General features: G+C 43.6%; 1 protein-coding gene across 4 annotated transcripts in view; it reads right to left on the bottom strand.

Moving 5' to 3' along the window:
- The window catches only part of CNTN1 (contactin 1), a 220097-nt gene that overhangs the window by 141343 nt on the left and 54166 nt on the right, over positions 1 to 24588 (bottom strand). For 2 of the 4 annotated variants that reach the window (XM_040343861.1, XM_040343865.1), the window contains exon 2: positions 24407 to 24463. The exons of the other annotated variants lie outside the window; for them this stretch is intronic. The gene's annotated coding sequence lies outside the window, so the exon portion shown is untranslated. The remainder of the gene's footprint in view (positions 1 to 24406; positions 24464 to 24588) is intronic. 4 annotated transcript variants of the gene reach the window in all.

Raw genomic sequence — 24588 nt, 5'->3', positions numbered from 1 at the left:
ATGGTAATGAAGGCTGACCCCACGTAATTGACGTTTTTGACTAACGGTGCATGCGCCGTCCGTGAACATAACCCAGTGCGAATGCTCCAAATTAACCCGCAAAAAGCCAATGCTTTCGACGTGAACGTAAATTACGCACAGCCCTATTCGCAAACGACTTACGCAAACTACGTAATCGACGGAAAATTTGACGCTGGCCCGACGTCCATACTTAACATAGGATACGCCTCATATAGCAGGGGTAACTTTACGCCGGAAAAAGCCTAACGTAAACGACGTAAAAAAATGCGCCGGAACTGGAACTGGCAATTGCAGCACCATTGTACTGTTGAAATCAGGGGGAAGATAGGGGTGTCCCATATTTCCCCATACCTGGATTTATTTTTATTTAGCATCATTTACAGTGTATTTTGTTCTTTCTGTGTATTATTCCTGACATATTTATAGCTAAAATATATTTTCAGTACACATGTTAGAATGTTATGCCAAAAAACATTAAAAGTGATTGTAAATGTATTTTTTTCAAATAAACAAGTTTATACTTAATTGCTTTGTGCAATGGAATTGCAGAGAGCGGCCCGAACCTCCTCTTTTTGGGGCCCGCCAGTTCTCCTGGCTCCTCCTCTTCTCTGTCTGCCACTATAGGAATTTGCTTTTTATCATTAGGCAAATGCATGCTTGATCCTGAGCCGCACTGTGTTTAAGAACTTAACACAGCCCCCGTCCTCGTCACAGGATATGACTGACAGCAGTGGGAGCCAATGGCTACCACTGCCTCATCAAAGCCTGTGAGAGAGGCAAGTGAGATGACGCCCTGGAGAAGGGGTGAAACGCGTTGACACACTTCCGGTCTTCAGAACCGCTGATATCTCTTCCGCCGACGGTGACCAGCGGCACATCCGGAGCTCCATGCTGATACCTGTTATGTTTTGGTCTCTTGTAAGTAGCGCCTAGCCACTGCAAATGTTACCTTTCAATACAGTACTTCACTATTGGTTCCTTCTCTGTCTCCCACATGATTATGATCGAGCACCTTTGCATACATATGGAAATCAACAAAGTCAGAGTCTCCAGAGAAATTGTTTGTCTCCCAATTGATCAGATTGAATCCAAGCCTTTTTGATCCCTAGACTGTAAAGCTGTGGGTCCTTGACATTTGGTGAGTGGGCTCACAACAGGGGAGTGTGGCACACAGCACTGTTTTTGTAGCACCAGCGATAATGAAGCACTTATGTACTTTTGAGCACTTAGCACTTTATTCATATAATTATTCATGTACTGTATATACTCAAGTATAAGCCAAGTTTTCAGCACATTTTTTGTGCTGAAAATGCCCCCCTCCGCTTATACTCGAGTCTGTGTCCAATTTCAAATTTTTGCGCCTGATCCCGGCCACCTGGGGAGCAACAATTTTTCAAAGTTGGGCACCCCTTCTATAGACTCCCATGTTAAACGGTAATTTCTCCGGTGGGGAACCATTTTCCAGAGAGAAAATCACTGAGTACCCATAAAGATTTTCTACTATATTACCAAATATCTGCATGCAATATCAAGCACCACAAGTGTAAGCAAATTATTATAGCTTGCTATTTGTTTGAATAACTTGCAAATACCTATGTATAGTAGTCAACTATAGCCAATGAGGATTACTAGAGTTTTCTAACCCCTTCCCGACCGCCTCATGTAGATATACGTCGGCAGAATGGCACGGACAGGCACATCAACGTACCTGTACGTGCCTGCCTAGACGTGGGTCGGGGGTCCGATCAGGACCCCACCGCTACACGCGGCGGTCGGGTTCCCTCGGGGAGCGATCCGGGACGACGGCACGGCTATTTGTTTATAGCCGCTCCGTTGCGATCGCTCCCCGGAGCTGAAGAACTGGGAGAGCCTTATGTAAATACGGCTTGCCCGTGCTTCACTATGGCGCTGCATCGATCGAGTGATCCCCTTTATAGGGGAGACTCGATTGATGACGTCATTCCTACAGCCACACCCCCCTACAGTTGCAAACACACACTAAGTGTACACTAAATCCTACAGCGCCACCTGTGGTTAACTCCCAAACTGCAACTGTCATTTTCACAATAAAGAATGCAATTTAAATGCATTTTTTGCTGTGAAAATGACAATGGTCCCAAAAATGTGTCAAAATTGTCCGAAGTGTCCGCCAAAATGTCGCAGTCACGAAAAAAAACGCTGATCGCCGCCATTAGTAGTAAAAAAATAAATAAAATAAAAATGCAATAAAACTATCCCCTATTTTGTAAACGCTATAAATTTTGCGCAAACCAATCGATAAACGCTTATTGCGATTTTTTTTACCAAAAATAGGTAGAAGAATACGTATCGGCCTAAACTGAGGAAAAAACATTTTTTATATATGTTTTTGGGGGATATTTATTATAGCAAAAAGTAAAAAATATTGAATTTTTTTCAAAATTGTCGCTTTATTTTTGTTTATAGCGCAAAAAATAAAAACCACAGAGGTGATCAAATACCACCAAAAGAAAGCTCTATTTGTGGGGAAAAAAGGATGCCAATTTTGTTTGGGAGCCACGTCGCACGACCGTGCAATTGTCTGTTAAAGCGACGCAGTCCCGAACTGTAAAAACACCTTGGGTCTTTAGGCAGCATTTTGGTCCGGGGCTTAAGTGGCTAACTGGCAGTGGAAACACACTGGGGCAGATCCACAAAGGAAGTACTTTCAAATTTCCCGCGTCGTATCTTTGGTTTGAATCCTCAAACCAAGATACGACGGCATCTGGGTTAGATTCGACAGGCGTACGGCTTCGTACGCCTTCGGATCTTAGATGCAATACTTCAGGGTCCGCTGGGTGGCGTTCACGTCGTTTTCCGCATCGGGTATGCAAATTAGCTATTTCCGACGATCCACGAACGTACGCGCGGCCGTCGCATTCTCTTACGTCGTCTCTAGTCGGCTTTTTCCAGTGTATAGTTAAAGCTGGTATTTCGTCGCGTATAGTTAGACTTGCCATGTTAAGTATGGCCGTCGTTCCCGCGTTTATTTTTAATCTTTTTTTTTTTGCGTAAGTCGTCCATGAATCGGGATGGACGTAATTCACGTCTATGTTAAAAAAAATGACGTCCTTGCGACGTCATTTAGCGCAATGCACGGCGGGAAATTTAGGGACGGCGCATGCGCAGTTCATTCGGCGCGGGGACGCGCTTCATTTAAATGAAACACGCCCCCTAATCGCCGTTTTGAATTACGCGATGTTACGCCGCCAGAGATAGACTACGCCGCAAATTCTTTCAGGATTCGAACCGAGGACAAGTAAGTCACGGCCGCGTAGCGTATATCAGATACGCTGCGCCGGGGCAGATCTTTGTGGATCTGCCCCACTACTTCTAACAAACTTAGGCCATCAAACTCATTTTCTTGTCAAAAATGTTTTAACCAGGTTATTATGATTGTTTTTTTATTATTATTTTTATTCTGTGTATGGTAAATTTACGTATCTTTTTTTCTATAGTTAGATTAAATATGTATAGTGTATTATAGTACCCCTTTTTTTCTCAAAGATAACGCTTGCTAGATCAATGCAAATGCTCCTAAAAGATAAATTTTTCCATCTGTTTGATCAATTCCCTTTGTTTATTCTTATATTGAAGGCGCATATCCCATAACAATTGTGAAATCAATGAAGAATTACAATAGAAAGATTCTTAAATCCTCCCTGACTACCGTATATAGAGAGAAGTAACCCCATTCCAAACCTGATCAATTCAAACTTGGCATTGGATGAAAAATGCATAAGCAGTGGTTACTTTTTGCTTACCAAAGCAATTAAAAGATCAAGGGCTACAGGCAGTAGTTTCAGGCAAATCTAGAGTCCACTGTCTCTTAAGTCTCCTTATTTGTCACCCAAGTGATAGGCAGCCTCACTGACCAATAACGAGGTCTGAAACTTTTACCAAAAAATGTGTATATAACTTTAGTAACCTAAATCTCTGGGTCTATGGATCATTTTTGAGGGAAGTACACTGTATTGACATTTTTTCCATTAGTCAGTTTATAGGTTAGTGTGTGACACAGTTAGTCAGTCACTCTATTGGGGGGGGGGGGTCAAAAAGTCCCAGACACAAAAGAAGTGACCACACAGACAAGAAACTTCATCACTACACCAAGCCACACTTTTAGGTGTTTGGTTCTAAAAATGGTGCATGCGCTGAGTTGAAAATGAAGAAAGTGAAAGAAGAAGGCTAAGGCCTCGTACACACGGCCGAGGAACTCGACGTGCCAAACACATCGAGTTCCTCGGCCAGTTCAGCACTGAAGCCGCCGAGGAGCTCGGCGGGACGAGAGCTCCCATAGAACAACGAGGAAATAGAGAACATGTTCTCTATTTCCTCGTCGAGCTCCTCGTCGGCTTCCTCGGCCGAAAGTGTACACACGACCAGTTTCCTCGGCAGAATTCAGCCAGAAACTCGGTCGGAAGCTGAATTCTGCCGAGGAAACTGGTCGTGTGTACGGGGCCTCAGAGTGTTCCATCAATGGGCAAAGTTATAGCGATGGTCTTCTGCACTGCTCCTACACACCTTCGCAATCCCAGAATGCGCCATCACTTTTCCGCTGATGGAACACTCTGAAGCCTCGTACACACGACCGAGGAACTAGACGGGCGAAACACAGCGTTTTCCTCGTCGAGTTCCTTGTTAGGCTGTCGAGGAACTCGACAAGGCAAGTTTCTCCATTCCCGTCAAGGAAAAAGAACATGCTCTCTTTTTGGCTCAACGGGATCCTCAACAGTTTCCTCGTCGATAAATGTTTACTCAGCAAAAAAAAAAATCCCAGCAAGTTTCTTGCTGGTTTTTGCCGAGAAACTTGGTCGTGTGTACGAGGCCTGAGCCTTCTTCTTCCACTTTCTCCATTTTCCATTTGACTACAGGGGGTGCCAACTGTTTGCAAGGAGCACACAATAACCATATAGTGCATAATGCGCCATTTTCAGCACCGAACATCTGCAAGAGTCCTGTGTAAATCTCAGGCCCCGTACACACGACCGAGGAACTCGACGTGCCAAACACATCGAGTTCCTCGTCGAGTTCAGTGTGGAAGCCGCCGAGGAACTCGGAGGGCCGACTTTTGCTATTGAACAACGAGGAAATATAGAACATGTTCTCTATTTCCTCGCCGAGGTCCTCGTCGGCTTCCTCGGCCGAAAGTGTACACACGGCCGGGTTTCTCGGCAGAATTCAGCTCTGAACCGAGTTTCTGGCTGAATTCTGCCGAGAAACTCGGTCGTGTGTACGGGGCCTCAGTGAAGTGCACACTCCTGCTCTCTTCTACATATCCCAATGCAGCCATTATAAATGCCACACACACAGCCAGCATGAAAAGGACACAGAGCAAAGCCAGTGATTGAAAGTGGCTCTGTCAATCACTGAACCCCTGCATATACAGTTGTAGTACAGAGCTGAATTGCACCAGTTCACATTTGTAAAATGTTGACATATGGCTGTGTCTATGCAGCAACTGTATAAACATTCACCTCTAAAGGGCTGCCTGCGTGCAGCTCGGGGTGGATGCAGGCACAATAGGAAATGAGGACTGCATACAGAAAGGGTGTGAATGCTTATCTGAATAAAGCCTAATGCCATGTACACACGATCATTTTTCGGCATGAAAAAAACTTTGTTTTAAAAAAATGTCATTTAAAATGATCGTGTGTGGGCTTCACATCATTTTTCGGCTTCTGAAAAAACGTCAATGTTTTTTTTCGAGCATGCTGCATTTTTTAATGACGTTTTAAACAATGTCGTTTTTCGGGTTGTAAAAAATGATTGTGTGTGGGCTAAAACGACGGTAAAAACCCGCGCATACTCAGAAGCAAGTTATGAGATGGGAGCGCTCATTCTAGTAAAACTACCATTGATAATGGAATAAGCACATTCATCACGCTGTAACAGACAGAAAAGCGCGAACCGTCTTTTACTAACACGGAATCAGCTAAAGCAGCCCCAAGGGTGGCGTCATCCGCATGGAACTTCCCCTTTATAGTGCCGTTGTACGTCACCGCGCTTTGCTAGAGTATTTAAAAAAAATGATGGTGTGTGGACAACGTCGTTTTAATGATGAAGTTGGAAAAACTTTGTTTTTCTACATGCCGAAAAACATCGTTTTTTTTCATGCTGAAAAATGATCGTGTTTACGCAGCATTAGTGTTAATCAGGAGCAATAGATAGATAGATAGTTAGATAGATAGCAATTACAGATTAGTGTGTGACACAGTTAGTCAGTCACTTTATTGGGGGTTACACATGTAAAGGGCGAGTGGAGACCCTAAAGAAAGGGGGAAGTCCCCCGGGGAAAACTGATCTAAGGTGCCCTTACATCAGTGTCCTCACTCCCGTCTTACATTAGTGAACCCCTATACACTCTGCAGACTCTAGTGTAAAATGAGAACTCTGTGGACCCTGATGTAAACGGGAGTGTGGTGGACTCTGGTGTAAAGGGGAATTCTAGTGTAACATGTCACCAAGGCCCCCATTACATCAGAGTTAGTCATTACCGTGCAAGAGTAACTCTGAAAACTCTGATGTAAGGGGGGGGGGGCTCTGGTGACCAGAGAGTCCACAAGATTCCCCTTTACATCAGGGCCTGAGGAGTTCCCACTGTAAGGCAAACCCTGTATACTCTGATGCACTGTAAAGGGGAACTCTATTTTGGAGGGGCTCAGGGAATACTGGGAACTCTGATGTAAGGGGGGATTCTAATGTAAGAGCAAGAAGGGGACATACACTAGGCTATACCTAGGCAAGCCATACATGGTGCAAATTTATTTCCTGCAACCACACCGTCCCCACCGGGAGCATGCTGGTTGCACCCAAGTTGATTGATCGATCAATTTGGTACATTTAACCTGCTCAATAATGGTTAGAATCTTGGCCAGTTCCTGCTGAACCAGCCAAGATTTGAACCATGTATTGCCAGCCTTAGATAGGGCCAAGCTGAAACAATCTAACTATGCAATATAGATTCATTTTAAAGTGTAAGTTCACCTTTACAGAATATTTGGACCCCCTTCCCATCGCACTCAGTTCCGCTAACCTGCAGTTTGGCGATCACCCATTTGGACAGATCATATACCCGCATTATCAGTCCAGGGATTTTAAATCCCTGCGGCTTTCTCTCCTTTTTGCCTGAGGCGACAGGCCCGGCTACATCGGTTCTGATTGGTCGGCGCTGCCCATGTGACGGCGCCGACCAATTAGAATGCTCCTATACATACCTCCTGATGAGGTACGTTTAGGAGATTAAGCCGAGGCGATATCTAAGCCCCGGACTATAGCTATATGAGGTCTCCTAGCGGGTGATCGCCGGGCTCCAGGTCAGCGGGACCAGGGGGGGTGAGGGGGGGGGGGTCCAGTGTAAGTTCACCTTAGAGATTTTTCTGTAAAGGTGAACTTACCCTTTAAGCAAAACAAAAACAAAAACAAACAAAAAAACACATGAATACCTCTGAACTGGAAAATGGATAACTTGTATAATTGGAGCACAATATAAAAATGATCTTCATTTTAGGTAAGATACAATTTGGAAAAATAAATAGAATAAAATAGAGACAAGAAGAGATAAAATAAATGACTATCAATTGAAGAACAGCAGAATGAACATATTATCTGAGACAAGATTTTTTTTACAGAAGAAGAAAACATTAAACTCTTTGAAATAGAGGAGCATTTGTTTGAAGTAAATGGAAATGAAATGTTTTTCTTCAAGAGGAAAGGTTTATTGAGGGAAAAGACTGTTTTTATCAATGTCGTAGAAAATTGATGGCAAACACAGAAAACAATGGTCTGGAGGTTATAACACAACCAGACACTGTTCAGAGATTCATTAACACTTTGAGGTGAAGAGACAAAACAGATGTAATATTTATGTCTCTGGATTCCACAGTGATAATGTTTCGACCATTATCCAAATTAAGGGCAAAAATAGAATACATCAAGCTGTTCCCGATGATGATAAATAAATTAGTCGTGGTAAGAATACTGAAAAACTCAAGACAAATAAGTGACTAAGGGCGGACTGACCATTTGGGCACTGCTCGAGGGCCCCATGCCACTAGGGGCCCCATCAGGGTTGCCAGCCTCAGTAAAACCACCTCTCCAGTACCTTTTCAGTGTGTGTATGTATACTGTGTGTGTGTATATTGTGTGTCTGTATACTGTGTATGTATACTGTATGTGTGTGTGTATACTGTGTGGCCCCATAATCTATTGTCTGGGTGCCCCATAATGTCCTATTGCCCGGGGCCCCATAATCTCCTATTTTCCGGGGGGCACCCATAATCTCCTATTGCCCGGGGGCCCCATGAGTTGTCAGTCCACCCCTGCAAGTGACTCGATAAATTTCATGTAGATGTAGTTAAGCAAATAGGATACGATAGATTGAAATTTATGAAAACATACCTTCAACCGCAACCTGTACCGTTCACTTACAGTCAGTACACTCAGCAAAGACTGATACATGATAGGTTGTTCATTTATGCTTTTGTAGATGAGTCAAAACCATATTTCTGGTTCCTAATAGTTTGTAACTAGTTGTTTTGCTTTTGGGAAGAATTAGGAGATGGGAGGTTTGGTCTTCTCCCCCGACACAGTTTGATCCCAGACAACCCCTCTGGCCCCATAGTTACTACTACTACATCTCATCGCATTGACTCTATGTAAGTATACATGGCAGGCAAATTTGCCTTTCCCTGTTATGACCAGTTACAATTAGATTAATTATACTTTATTATTCTTTATAGATATTGTTGAGCATCCACCCCTGATGAGTGTTCACACACGAAATGTGTGGGACATTTAGGATGCAGACATATGCCTCTACTAGACAATCAAATCAGATCATCATCTACAAATTACTGTATATACTCGAGTATAAGCCGACCCACACAATTTTACCACAAAGAACTGGGAAAACGTATTGACTTGAGTATAAGTCTAGGGTAAGAAATGCAGCAGCTACTGTCAGTGGAAAAGAGGATCAACAATGCTCATCTGCAGCCTAACTGTGCCCATTTGCAGCCTCACTGTGCCCATTTGCAGCCTCACTGTGCTTATCTGCAACCTCACTGTGTCCATTTGCAGCTTCACTGTGCCCATTTGCAGCTTTACTGTGCCCATTTGCAGCTTCACTGTGCCCATCTGCATGCCTCACGCTCACTGTGCCCATCTGCATTCCTCACTGTGCCCATCTCCCTGCCTCATGTACCTGGTCTCGCAGTGCTGTGCCCATCTGCAGCCTTATGATCTCCCAGCGCTGTGCCCATCTGCAGCCTTATGATCTCCCGGCGCTGTGACATGAAGTCTAGTCGGCGGCCGTCCAGTGTAACAAAGCCCCACCTTCTCATCGTCCTCATCCGTGACGGAACACTGACTTTGTTTCCCAGTAGTGAGTCAGTGTTCAGCTTATCATGGACGAGGACGAGGAGAAGGCGGGGCTTTGTTACATTGAGCTGCCGTCGGCTAGACTTTATGTCACAGCAAGGCTGCAGATGGGCACAGTGAGCCAGGGAGACTTGAGTATAAGCCGAGGGGGGCTTTTTCAGCAAAAAAATGTGCTGAAAAACTCGGCTTATACGTGAGTATATACTGTAATCATGTTTTTACATTCCTATTTCCTTTGCAATGTGCTGCCTAGATGACATATGTACATATATGAATTTATAGAATGTACCAATCAATTATTCCAGACCACCACGTGGTGCCAAGTTGATATATATATTTATGTATTCTTAATGTCCAGGTTACATGCGCACATATGTGCGTGAATATATATGAAATTATTTTTCTTATACTTTTTTTATGTGTTTTCCATTATTGATATGTATTTTCTACATCTTTCCATGTTCAATAAATATGTCCTTTTACTAATTTACCTCCACAATGTCAATAGCCTCATTCAAAGTCCCAATTTTCCTTTGATCCCAGATGAGTTGTCGGGGGGTACCAGATTACACTCCTAACCTGGTCCCCGATGACCAATATGGCAATCACTGGTATCCATAGATACGCCGCGTAAATTCAAAGCTGCGCCGGCATATCTTCTTTCTGTATTCAGAAAGCAAGATACGCCGACATTAGCCTAAGATCCGACTGTCGTAATTCTCTTACGCCGTCGTATCTCAGGGTGCATTCTCACGCTGGCCGCTAGGTGGCGCTTCCGTCGTTTTCGACGTAGAGTATGCAAATTACCTAGATACGACGATTCACAAACGTACGTGCGCCCGGTGGTAGTTTTTTACGTCGTTTGCGTAAGGCTTTTTACGGCGTAACGTTGCTCCTGCTTCTATGAGGCACACGCAATGTTAAGTATGGACGTCGTTCCCGCTTCGATTTTTGAATTTTTTACGTCGTTTGCGTAACTCGTTCGCGAATAGGGCTGGACGTAATTTACGTTCACGTCGAAACCAATACGTCGTTGCGGCGCACTTGGGAGCAATGCACACTGGGATATGTACACGGAGGGCGCATGCGCCGTTCGTACAAAACGTCAATCACGTCAGGTCATCATAGATTTACATAAAACACGCCCCCCTTCCACATTTGAATTACGCGCACTTACGCCGGCCCCATTTACGCTACGCCGCCGCAACTTACGGAGCAAGTGCTTTGTGAATACTGCACTTGCTCCTGTAAGTTGCGGCGGTGTAGCGTAAATACGCTGCGCCGCCGTAACTATGCGCGCCCCTACCTGAATCTAGCCCACTGTTTGGAATGTTCTTATAAAACCACACCCCACTTTGTCTTATGTATCTAAATGTACGAATCATCCATTGTTAGATCTCGACAGTTGCCACTGTCTACAAATGTTCTTATGTTTTTTGATATCTGTTATCTGTAAACTCTTAAATAAAAACTATTGGGGGAAAAAAAAGAATACTGAAAAACTCTAGAAGACAATTTCCAATACAGATGTAAAATGGACCAATTTTCTTAAAGTAGGTGAAACATTTTATTACTTTGGATAGAGTAGGAGAAGGTTATAGCCAGATTTTTATCATCTGTGTCCCATTGGGGAGATATTCCTTCCCTTCCTGTCCCATAGTCACAAGAGGAAGTGAGAGGAAATCCCTCCAACGTGAAAGCAATAGTCACCAGAATTATTGTCTCAATTGAAAGATTTCCACTTTTATACTGTTTTGGAGTCCACTGAAAATGTGGGATTTTCTTTCACTTTCAGTGATTAACCACTTGCTTACTGGGCACATATACCACCCTCCTGCCCAGGTGAAATTTCAGCTTTCGGCACTGCGTCGCTTTAACTAACAATTGACGTCCTTTTTTCCCCACAAATAGAGCTTTCTTTTGGTGGTATTTGATCGCCTGTGCGGTTTGTATTTTTTGCGCTATAAACAAAAAAGTGCGACAATTTTGAAAAAAATACAATATTTTTTACTTGTTGCTATAATAAATATCCCAATTTTTAAAAAAAAAACACATTTTTTTTCCTCAGTTTAGGCCGATACGTATTCTTCTACATATTTTTGGTATAAAAAAAAAATCGCAATAAGCGACTGGTTTGCGCAAAAGTTATAGCGCCTACAAAATAGGGGACAGAATTATTATTTTTTATTATTTATTTTTTTACTAGAAATGGTGGCGATCTGCGATTTTTATTGGGACTGCGATGTTATGGCGGACACATCGGACACTTTTGACACATTTTTGGCGCCATTCCCATTTATACTGCGATCTGTGCTATAAATATGCACTAATTACAGTATAAATGTGACTGGCATTGAAGGGGTTAACACTAGGGGGTGAGGAAGGGGTTAAATGTATTCCCTGCATTGTGTTCTGACTGTAGGTGGAGGGGGGGTGACCGATCTATGTCCCTATGAACAAGGGACACAGATCGATCTCCTCTCCAGAGACAGCACCGCTGTCTCTGTGTAAAACGGCAATGAGAGATGATCTCATATGTTTACATATGAGATCATCTCTCATTGGCCGCACAGATCGCATCGCAAACGGCCACTCTGATTGGCCATTCGCGGCGATCTGTAATTGGCTGTGTCCAAGGGACACGGCCAACACAGATTTTCCCCGCAGCGCGCTCTGGAGCGCACGCGGGGAACGCGCAAAGGGGCGGACGTCAATTGACGTCCACTTGGATTTTCGGATCCGCGCGGTAGCCGTCATTTGACTATAGCGCGGATCCCAAGCGGTTAACAGTAAACAGGACAAATAGGGAGGGGGAATCTTCCTAAACTTGAAACAGACAGAAACATAAACTTGACAGATATTAAAATCTCTCTATCCAATGCAAAAAATATATTTATATATGCTGGCTGTTCTTCCTGCTTTGTAATGTAGGACACTGATTGTGCTTGTATGCACCTCATCTTCAGTACAAGGTTATCAGCATGCTCATCTAAAGACTGTACAATGTCTAGGTAGATTATCTTGTACAAGCTTTTGATTACTGCAGTCGTATAGCAAGGTTAATTGCACAGTCTATTTGATTTTTTCTTTTTACATACATTAAAGAGGTTCTTCAGCCCTCTGCTCAAAAAAAGAAAAGAAAATGAAAATCATCATTTACAAATACTGTAGCTACTGACTTTTAATTAAAGGACCCTTACCTGTCCATGGATCCAGCGCTGTCCTCATCTGGGCTGGTTCTTCGTCGGTATTTGGGTCCCCGGTGCCGCCATGCTTCCCTAACACTGACCCGCCTCTCAGCCAATCAGGTGCACCGGTTACCTGTCACCTGATTGGCTGAAGCGACAAGCACTGTGATTGGGCGCCTATCAGGCGTGCAATCATAGCAGAAGAGGACGGGAGAAGACATCGAGAACTCAAAGGGAGCATGGAGGACAGCGCCGTGACCCGAGACAGGTAATTCCCGGGCGGGGGGGCACACTGGCGGTAATTGATGGGCAAAACTGGCGGCGATTGATGGGGCACACTGGTGGCAATTGATGGCGAAAACTGGCGGAAACTGATGGGGCACACTGGCGGCAATTAATGGGGCACACTGGCGGCAATTAATGGGGCACACTGGTGGTAATTGATGGGGCACACTGGCAGCAATTGATGGTTACAGTAGCTACGTTTGATGGCACAGTGGCGGCAATTTATGAGTACAGTGGCTGCGCTTGATGGGCACAGTGGCTGTGCTTGATGGGCACAGTGGCTGCGCTTGATGGGCACAGTGGCTGCGTTTGATGGGCACAGTGGCTGCGTTTGATGGGCACAGTGGCTGCGCTTGATGGGCAAATTGGCGGCAATTGATGATTTTTATTTTCAGTTTGTTTGCACCCCCCAAAAAAATTGGAGCACCATGCCTTCTATCATTGTCTGGCCGAGCACTGCTTAAAGCTTGTAGAAGAAGTTTTCATTCTCCTCTGACTGTCCAATGAGGCTGCATGGCCCCTGACCCTGTCAGGACAGTGCTGATTGGCCCTGTGCCTATCGCATAAACCCTCCCAAAAAAAAAAAAACTCTGTATCAATAGACACCAAACTGAGCATGTGCAGAGAGTACATAGTCTTGGGGGCAATCAGCAGATGGATTGGGGACTGTGGAAGAAGAGAAGGATCACAGAAGACAGACAAACTTTTTACAAAATGCAGAGGATTCACCCCCTAGGTTCCACAGTGAGTATAACAGGCATGATTTACTGCATATACACACTGATTTTACTGTTGTGGGTTTAGGAGCACGTTAAAAGAAGCTGAACACTTAGGCCCCTTTCAGACTGGGACGGGAGCCGCGGTGGCGGTATATCGCCGCTAAAAATAGCGGCCCTATACCCTCGGATTTGCCGCAGGATTTGGCTGCTAGCGGTGCGGTATTAACCCCCACTAGCGGCCGATAAAGGGTTAATACCACCCGCAATGCGCCTCTGCAGAGGCGCATTGCGGGCGGTATTGCTGCGGTTTCCCATTGTTTTAAATGGGAAGGAGCGGTGAAGGAGCAGTATACATACCGCTCCTCTCACCACTCCAAAGATGCTGCTAGCAGGAGATTTTTTTCTCTCCTGCCAGTGCATCGCCTCAGTATGAAAGCCCTCCGGCTTTCACATTGAGGTTGCTGGGCAGGAGTTTTTCAGGCAGTATAGCAGCGCTATTTTTAGCGCTGTACCGCCTGAAAAACTCCTCAGTGTGAAAGGGGTCTTAGTGATTGAATCTCCTGCTGAAAGGAAAGTTTATTTGCATCAAAAACACATGCACGTTGATCTGTATTTAAAGAAAAACTGCAGTCTGCTCACAGAATTTGTAATAAAAACATCTTTGCCATTCTGAAGCTTCCCTCCAACCACTTCGTATTTTTATATACACTGTAATTCTGTACTTGCCAAATATGCTGCAGAAATCTCCCTCCACTGAGTCTGGCTGCATCCATTTTAACTGTGGGCAGCTGAAGCTGCTGCCTGTTCACTTCCTGGATTTACACAGACACACACCTCCAGCTCTGCAGCCCTCCAGCTCTCATTGGCCCTCTGACTCATCCGCCTCCCTGGCAATCTCTTTATCTATCTCTCCATCTATCAATAGAGAGAGAGCTCTGCGTGATGTCATAAGCCTAGGCTTTTTACCAGACAAGAAACAGGATGTGGGCTGTATAAGGTATTTACTGGCAGAAAAAAAATGTTTTACTATCCAAAGATAAAACAACAAGGGCATAAGATTTTATAGATGCAAAGATGAAAAAATAACTGAAGGTCAAAGTTTTTTTTCCCATCTTAATGCATTCTATGCATTAAGATAACAAGCCTTATGTGTGCAGCAGCCACCCTATCCACCCAATACTTACCTGAGCCCCATCTCTATCCAGCGATCTCCACAAATGAATTGGCCATCCGGGACTCTCCCTCCTAAGTGGCTGAGATGCAGCAACGGCACCATTGGCTCTCGCTGCTGCCAATCAAACTCAGTACTCAGGGGCCGAACAGAGAGATTGATAGACGGACCTGCAGCTCGGCTTGGGTGCCCCTATAGCAAGTTACCTGCTGTAGGGGCACTTGACAGGTGGGAGGGGCTAAGAACTCCAGCCAGGGACCCGAGAAAAGGAGGAGGTGACCTGTTTTGTGCAAAACCACTGCACAGAGCAGGTAAGTATAACATATTTGTTATTTTAATAATTTAAAAAACAAGACTTTACAATCACTTTAATATGTATTTTATTCTTTGTGTTATGTTGCATTTAGCTTGCATGTTGCATTTTAATGTCATATGTTGTGAAGTGACAAGTCCCTGGAAGGCTCAGAATATGAAGAACAGTTTATTTTTTGTTTCTTTACTTTTACTTTCATTGTGATGGTTTACATGTGTTTGTGTGGATTATGTTCAAATGCAGATACGCTGCCTTAAATCAAACGTACATCTACTACACAACTTTATGATGTGAAGGTGGCAAATAGGAAACCATTGTTTTTTACTGTATGAGCCTTTGCAGTGACCTGCTTTGATCCAATGTGGAAAAACACAGGCCACTGCATATGGTGTGAATGGGCCTTAAATTCAGCTGGGACAGAATATCAAGCAAGTAATATGGTTTATGTATTACACCAGAACAGATCTTTTTTGGACGTCTTCAACATATCCGTGACTTTCAAAATGACACCAGAAGAATGACACTCAGAGCTCTGTGACAGGAAATGATCCTGCTCTGGATTTATGGTTGGCTTGAGGGTATTGTGTGGTGTAAACCAAGCAAGCCATGTTTGCCCTGCAATAATTTTACATTTACTTTAGAAACCTTATTTCCTTAAGGAAACCTGTACAAAGAAAAATACAAGGGCGGCAATTGCCGACCTACTTCTGAGCTGCTTGGCTGAGTCACTGACTTGGAACAAGCATGCAGATAAAAAAATAGTAAAAACAAAGGTAAGACTATATATATATATATATATATATATATATATATATATATATATATATATATATATATATATATATATGTAATGGGTCTCTAGGGGGTTTATGCTATAATGGACTAGCATGCACCACATATGAGGAAATTATGGCTGAATGACGTGTAAAGTGAAGCCCCCAAGTGCTGCACTGTCAGCAGTCCAGCTGGTCCGAGGCACTGCCATCTTCTCCCAGTCTTTTACCTGGGTTCGCTCTGTTTGCCACTTGAATGGCTGGGGCGTGATGTTGTCACTCCTGCACATGTGCAGAGGAGTTCCTTTAACAAGGTACAGATCATTGCTGTAAATTTACTCTAAGCTTCATATGCATAGGCAGAGAGAAACAATTATAACACAAATAGGATCAGAAAGTCAGGGGATCTCACCATCTTCTCCGCTTGCTACGAAGACTCATCCCCTTCATCCCGGAAGAGGATACAGCAGTAGTAGTTGGAACAATTATCAACTCCAGACTCGACTATGCAAACTCCCTCTACCTCGGACTACCCAAATACCAGATTTCTACAAGTCATCTAGAACACGGCAGCCAGACTGATAACAGGAAAAAAAAACTGGGAATCAATCACCCCGTCCCCGAGGACCCTCTATTGGCTATCCGTAAAGGATCAAGTTACATTCAAGGCCCTCTGCCTCCCTCACAAATGTACACAAGGAATCGACCCTCAATAATTATGCGAGAAAATAAAATACTCCAAACCCAATCGCGTTCTTCGATCAACCAACCAAAACCTACTCCAAATCCCCAAGTCCCGCTAGGAGAACTAAGATTCGCAGTCCAAGGACCACGGCTATGGAACGCTCTACCAACTAACATTTGTATGGAAGAAAATCATCGGGCCTTCAGAAAAAAACTTAAGACCCACCTCTTCTGAAGGATCAGGACGACAATGGATACAAAGTGCCTTGAGGCGATTCAGTTCGCATTTGTAGAGCTATACAAGTTATTCACTCACTCACATTTAGAGACAATTAGGGTCTCTTCTGTCAGAAAAACTATAACTTTGAGTTTTTTGTTTTTTTTTACTTTAATTCCACTTAATAAAAACATAATAACCCCTCAGTATTTTTTTCCAGCTGATACACAGCTGAACTCCAGAAATTCAGCCGCTTTGCAAAAAGTGCAGGAACACAATGGGGTTGATTTACTAAAACTGAATAGTGCAAAATCTGGTGCTGCTCTGCATAGAAACCAATCATCTTCCAGGTTTTATTGTCAAAGCCTAATCAAACAAGCTGAAGTTCGAAGCTGATTGGCTACCACAAACAGCTGCACCAGATTCTGAGTTCTCCAGCTTTAGTGAATCTCCCCCTATGAATTAAGTCCAAGGAGCTTCAGGACAGCCTGAAAAGCCTGGAAGTATCTCTTTTATCTATTATTAATATTTTGTTTATATATCTGACAGGTTTGTGGTATGTTGGAGCTTACACTGACACGCTGGGCTGTGAGTGAGGAGAGAGAGGCATTTTAATGTCATATGTTATGAAGTGACAATTGGACAGAGGGGGAGCCAATCAGCGATCACTCCCCAGAGAGGCAGAACGGCGACCTGCCTATGTAAACAAGGCAGGTTGCCGTTCTGACAGGGAAGAAGAGCAGCTATGCCCACTCCTCCCCTCTGATGCCCATTCAGAGAAGGCTTTACATTTTGTGGATGAGTTCCCCATATACAAAAGGCTTCTGTGATTGGGCACAAGGAGGGGAGGCGCCGTCATAGCAGCTGTACTGACTCTAATTTAAAAAAAATCCTTAGACCTACCTAAAAACTGTCAGATGTAAATTATAGAGATAAGCCCATGAGAGGTCATGCATCTCCTTGGACTTAAAGCAGTAGTAAACCACCAAAAAAAGAAAACAAAATTGGGTCCTCTGAGGTTTGGTTCACACCTATGCAAGTTGCAGTTTGCATATTCCAGGTACCTTTTGCATTTTTCAAAACACAATCTTTGGTCTATTGAAGTCTATGGAACTAAAAGCCAGAAAAAAGTCCCTGGCCCTTTCCATAAAATGCACAGATGTGAACATGACCCATAGGTAAGTAACCATGTTAAATAGACTGTTGTGTGTTTCTGCAAAACTAAAAACACACTAAACTAAAAAATGCATAGGTCTCAACCAGGCCTTAGGCTAAATGTATTGCAGCATTGCATACTGCATACTTATCTGCACATGGAGCCCTCCAGCACAGCGCTGTCACAGATCATTTGGCGCTTCCATCCTTCCCCTGATCTTCCTTCCGAATTAGGGGACTCTGACCGCTTGAATGTCTGGAGCTGCGATGACATCAGTGGCTGCGACTGCAGCACAGTGCTCTGCATTCAACAGCATATTGTGTGCCCTAAATGCAGAGCGTCAATGCGCATGCACGGGTGACATCATTGGCTATTGCCGATATGAATATCTCCTAAACAGTGCACATTTAGGAGATATTCATTGTACCTTCAGGTAAGCCTGATTGTATGCTTACCAGTAGGCGTAAGTAAAGAGAAAGGACTTTAATACCACTTTAACTAATAGTGTTCAGCCTTAATGAGCTTTCTTCTTTAAAAAGGGCTTCCCACAATTCAGACACAGAAGAAATGACCACACAGACAAGAAACCTCATCACCACACCAAGCCACTCTTCCAGGTGTTTGGTGCATGCGTTGAGTTGAAAATTAAGAAAGTGGAAGAAGGCGGCTCAGAGTGTTCCATCAATAGTCAAAGTTTTGGTGATAGTCTTCTGCACTGCTGCTACACACCTTCGCAATCCCAGAAGACTGTCACCATCACTTTGCCCACTGATGGAACACTCTGAGCATTCTTCTTCCACTTTCTCCATTTGACTACGAAGGATGCCAACTGTTTGCGAGGAGGACACGATAACCATATAGGGCTAGATTCAGATAGAATGGTCTATCTGTCTGCCCGGCGTAACGTATCTCAGATACGTTACACCGCCGTAATTTAGGGCGCAAGTTCTGTATTCATAAACAACTTGTGCCCTTAGTTATGGCGGCGTAACCTATTTGTGTCGGCGTAAGCCCGCCTAATTCAAATGTGGATGATGTGGGCTTGTTTTATGTATATTAACTGTGACCCCACGTATTTGACGTTTTTTACGCCGTCCGTGAAAAAATCCCAGTGCGCATGCTCGAAATTCCGCCGCAAATCGTCATTGCTTTCGACGTGAACGTAAATTACGTCCAGCCCTATTCGCGAACGACTTACGCAAACAACGTAAAATTTACAAAACTCGATGCGGGAACGACGGCCATACTTAACATAGGATACGCCTCATATAGCAGGGGTAACTATATCCCGAAAAAAGCCTAACGTAAACGCCGTAAAAAAATGCGCCAGCCGGACGTACGTTTCTGAATCGGCGTATCTAGTTCATTTGCATATTCCTCGCGTAAATCTATGAACGCGCCACCTAGCGGCCAGCGTAAATATGCAGCCTAAGATACGACGGTGTAAAACACTTGCGCCGGTTGGATCTTAGGGAAATCTATGCGTAACTGATTCTATGAATCAGGCGCATAGATACGACCGGCCGGACTCAGAGATACGATGGCGTATCTGGAGATACACCGTCGTATCTTCTCTCTGAATCTACCCCATAGTGCGCATGCGCCATTTTCAGCACCAAACATCTGCAAGAGTCCTGTGTGAATCTCAGTCAATCACTGAACCCCTGCATATACAGTTGTAGTACAGTCAGAGCTTAAGTGCGCAGACAGGGTGCGTTCTCATCCATGCACCCGATCCTGCACATGTCAAACTTTGACATATGGCTGTGTCTGTGCAGCCACTGTATAAGCATTCACCTCTAAAGGGCTGCCTGCGTGCAACTTGGAGTGGATGCAGGCACAATAAGGCCCAATGGAAAGTGTCTCTCTGTGGGGGCACTCGTCGAAGAGGAGGAGCCAGGAGCGCCGCCGGAGGACACCAGAAAAGGAGGCTCGGGGCCGCTCTGTGCAAAACGTTTGCACAGAGCAGGTAAGTATGACATGTTTTAAAAAACAAAACAAAAAAAAAACAACCTTTACAATCACCTTAATCAGAATAAATAGATAGATAGTGTGAACAAGAAATGTTCTCTTCTAGGAAATAAAAGTAACAGGAGTGAAGGCTAGTAACCCAAACAACATTAACAGCCAGATCAGGCCTCATTTTGTTGCATACTAATGTGTTAGTGGAAACTTTCAATCTTGTGTAACAAAAAAAGAAAAGAAGTGGGCCCAGACCTGTTTAGGATAGCGTCCAATTCAAGCATTACTGCATTGTAAACCATGGTTACTTCGCTTTGTCAGCCACCCTACGACAGCGTCCTTCCAACTCATAAGTCACTTCAGACAAAAAGAACTTGTTTTATATGCAAGTGCATTAAATACATGTTATGTCAATATCATAAACTATTTCCATATGCTTCATTTGTTATTGGTGTCACCGAAACAAAGCAATTCTGCTTAAAGCAGAATTCCAGGAAAAGGAACTACACTGCATCTGAGCACCAGAAAACAAAAAAACGCCTTTTAAAGTGAAATTCCAGTCAAAACTAAGCTAAAATCTACTTCCACCCCCTTTTCCAAAAAAAGTGCGCTTGTAAGACCGCTGCACAAATCCGCTGTGACAGAAAGTATTGCAACGACCGCCATTTTATTCTCTAGGGTGTTAGAAAAAATATATATAATGTTTGGGGGTTCTAAGTAATTTTCTAGCAAAAAAAAAATGTTTTAACTTGTAAACACCAAATCTCAGAAAGAGGCTTGGTCCTTAGTGTTTAAGATTTGTTTTACCCTAAGGCGCGAACGGGGTAAAAATATCACTACAGTCAGTACATTATATTTATAGATCTACCATAAAAATTATGGTAGGTACATTTTTTGGGCCATGTCCCTTTTGAAGCAGTAGAACTTTCATTGCTTCACACCCTGTCTGTACACATTTTTTGGATCATATAGGAGCTAGGAACCTTATTTCTCCTTATTATTCCGTTTCTTGGGGGAATTTAACTACAAGGAATATATAGCATAAAAAGCATTATTTTTAGGTATCAATCATCTCAATACGTATATTGTGTTGGAAAAGAATGCTTCCCATATTTTCTGGCAAGGAAAAAGTTAATGGTGTCTGACAGCCATTCGTCCCCTGAGTGTATCAGCCAATCAGACAGCAGACACTCTCCAAGGCTACTGTTATTAGCATCAATGTCTCCTAAGATGTCCTGATCCCACAGGAGGTCTACAGATCTTCTTCTTGATACTCCAAGACCATGTCTTATACACACACTATAATCAAATATTTCTGTGATGAAACTGAAACAAATTCATTTTCTCCAAAGCCATCTGGGTTCATCTGATACGTATTAATCCTTCCCAGGAAGCAACCTATTATGGCAGCACAGCTCCCAGATTTCCTTAGACAGCTTTATAAATAATGGATCATCTATTTTCTAAATACACACTATCAGTTCTATCAGTTTATGTAAATGACAGAACTGCACCATTAATTTGGTACACAAAGCCTTGGGGGTAGCCTGTGTGGTTCCCATGGCAACAAAGGCATCACGTTCTAAATAACACCCTGAAAAACACCCCTTTTTATAGACGCTGGTTATCTCCATTCTGTAGGACAATTGAAAATACATTTAAAGCAGTATCAACCCCAAAAGCATTTATTATAGTGCAGCTTACTAATACTTAAATGTGATTGCTGTATCAGTTTTCTTTTTTAGGCTTTCTTTCTTAAATTTTTACTAAACCCAGAACAGTAAAACCAATCTGGATATGCAGTAAAGCATGCTTGTTATTATAGTCAGTGTGTAAACTAAAGGGTTAATCCTCCGCATTGTGCAGAAAGGCTATTTGATCCTGTCTACTCTGAACCTCCCCTTCTTCCACTATCTCCAATCCAACTACTGATAGAACAGATCCTTGGGGGCAGCGGCAGCCCATCAATACAGGGGAAGAGGGGTGCCGTCTCCCTAATTCATGCGTCCAGCCCTTAATTTACATGAATGGGTGCCGGACACATGGATTCCAATGGTGTTTTTTTTTTTTCTTTATTTTTCAGAAGCACATGATTAGACCCTGAGGCTCTAATTGGCTTAAAAAAAAGGGTGGGCTCGGGGCGCAGAGCAATGCACCCCGAGTTATTGTGTGACAATAACAAATTAATATTTGCTATTGTCTTCCTGCTTCTCCTCCCGGCCTATTCCGGCTCAGGAAGCGGGACCTGAGACCTGATTGGCCGAGAGGAGAAGCAATCCTATTGGCCGCGGAGGAGAAAGAAGACACAGGGGAAGCTGCACCACCATGAAGTCATGACTTAGATGGGGTAAGGGCACTGACCGACCGCTGGGGGATTGGTGGCTGACGGATAGCCCCCTCTCTCCAAAAAATATACCACCAGCTGTGCCACCGCTTGGGGGCACTCTGCACATGCTCAGTTTGGTGTGTAATGCTAAAGAGGCTTTTATTATTATTTTTTGGGAAGGTGTATGTGATCAGCACAGGGCCGATCAGCACTGTCCAGACAGAGTCAGAGGTCATGCAGCTTTATAAGACAGTCAGAGCAGAATGAACACTCCTCCCACAAGCTTTAATCAAACACTGATAGAAGTCACAAGACTGTTATATAAGGCTGATGAGAAAATATATTTAGCAGTTACTAAAAAAAAATGCATTTCTATGTTCTGTGTACTGTGTGAGACCAGATATAGTGAATGCAGGGTCCTGGGCTTAGTAACACTTTACATTTTAACAGGTGAACCAGCCTGTAAGTCTGTTGTTTTTCAACAGAATAAGGTTTCCTGTTGATGTTACAGTTAAGCCCCATACACACTATCAGTTTTCCTGATGGTTTTCTCTTCAGGTTTACCAAAACCATCTAATATGAGGTCAAACCTTAAGCGTTTCAATTTGAATGCAATCAGGCAGGTCCTTGTACTACATGGTTTTGGTAAACCTGAAGAGAAAACCAGCAGGAAAACTGAGGCCCCGTACACACAGAATTCAGCCAGAAACTCGGCCGGAGCTGGATTCTGCCGAGAAACTCGGTCGTGTGTACACTTTTCAGCGAGGAAGTCGACGAGGAACTCGTCGGGCCAAATAGAGAACATGTTCTCTATTTCCTCGTTGTTCAATGAGGAAAGTCGGCCCGCCGAGATCCTCGGCGGCTTCAACACTGAACTCGACGAGGAACTCGATGTGTTTGGCACGCCGAGTTCCTCGGACGTGTGTACGGGGCCTGAAAGTGTGTATGGGGCTTCAGAGGGCTGAGGCAAACCCCTGATCAGCTTTTATTTATTTATGTAAAATCTTTATCCCAAAAGGAAGAAAAAAAACTGTTTGCTGTATATGCTTATAAATCGTTACCTGGAGTTCTTTACCTTTTTTTCAGGCTGCATTCACATCTCAGCATTTTAAATTGCGGGCAGATTTGCTGTGATTCTGTCCGTGATTTCAAAGCGTTGAGGTGTGAATAACAAATCGCAGAAAGCACATTTGAGATGCCATTATTTTGAATGGCACCTAAAATGGCGGTGTGGTTCTGCCGCAATTGTCATGCTATAAATCATGCTGCATTAGCGGCAACCCACACAACGTGAAGCTTGTCACCCAACAAAAAAGTTCATTAGGCACTTTTGGGCGACATGCTTCAAGCGATGCGGGTTGCTATGGGTATATCGTGTGACAATCGTGGGGGAACCCCACCGTGATTTTAGGTGCCATTCAAACTAATGGCATCTCAAATGTGCTTTCTGCGATATGTCATTCACACCTCAGCGCATTGAAATTGCGGGCAGAATCGTGGCAAATCAGGGGTAATTGTGCCTCATCATTGGTCCAATTGGGCCCAATTGTTGGTGTCATTGAGAAAAAATTGTGCCCCATGGTTGGTCTCAGTGAGAGGAGTTGCGCCCCATCCTTGGTGTCAGTGGGAGGAATTTTGCCCCATGTTTGGTGTCAGTGGGGGGAATTGTGCCCCATCATTGGTGTCATTTGGCCCAATTGTTGATGTTATTTGGAGGAATTTTGCCCCATTATTGGTGTCATTGGGAGGAATTGTGTCCCATTGTTGAGGTCAGTGGGAAGAGTTGTGCTCCATCGTTGGTGTCATTAGGAGGAATTGTGCCTCTTCACTGGTCTAGGTGGGGGGAATTATGCCCCTTTGTTGGTATCAGTGAAAGGAATAGTGACCCAAGGGCCGGATAAAGCAAAAGGGGCACACCCCTGGGCCGCAGTTTGGAGACTCTTGTTATATACTGATAAGTACTTATTCAATAGTTGTCTGTTGGTTCTCCATCTTTACTACCCACACTTTGGAGAACATTTAGATAAAAATACACAGCTTTAGGTTTTTCAAATTACGGTATGTGATTGGAAGTACTAGAATGATAATAAACCAATTAAAAATGTACTGACTGCATATTGCAGGCCACCGGATGCAGATCCAGTCTGGCAGACCATACTGTTGTTTCCGGAAGCCATAATAAAAGCATTTACCAGTAAAGTCTGTTCCTAAAGTCCCAAGAGTAGACACCACATGTGTAATCCAATTTCCTGTAAACATAATGAGAGGAATGCATCAGAGCTGGAGCAGACAGAATCTGGATTATCTGTGCATGGAAACTAATCAACTACTATTTTTCATTTACAAAGTTTACCTCGTTACTATTCACAGTTTT

Source organism: Rana temporaria, chromosome 3, assembly GCF_905171775.1.
Source record: "Rana temporaria chromosome 3, aRanTem1.1, whole genome shotgun sequence".
NCBI lineage: Eukaryota > Metazoa > Chordata > Amphibia > Anura > Ranidae > Rana > Rana temporaria.
This window is presented reverse-complemented; position numbering and strand designations above follow the sequence as displayed.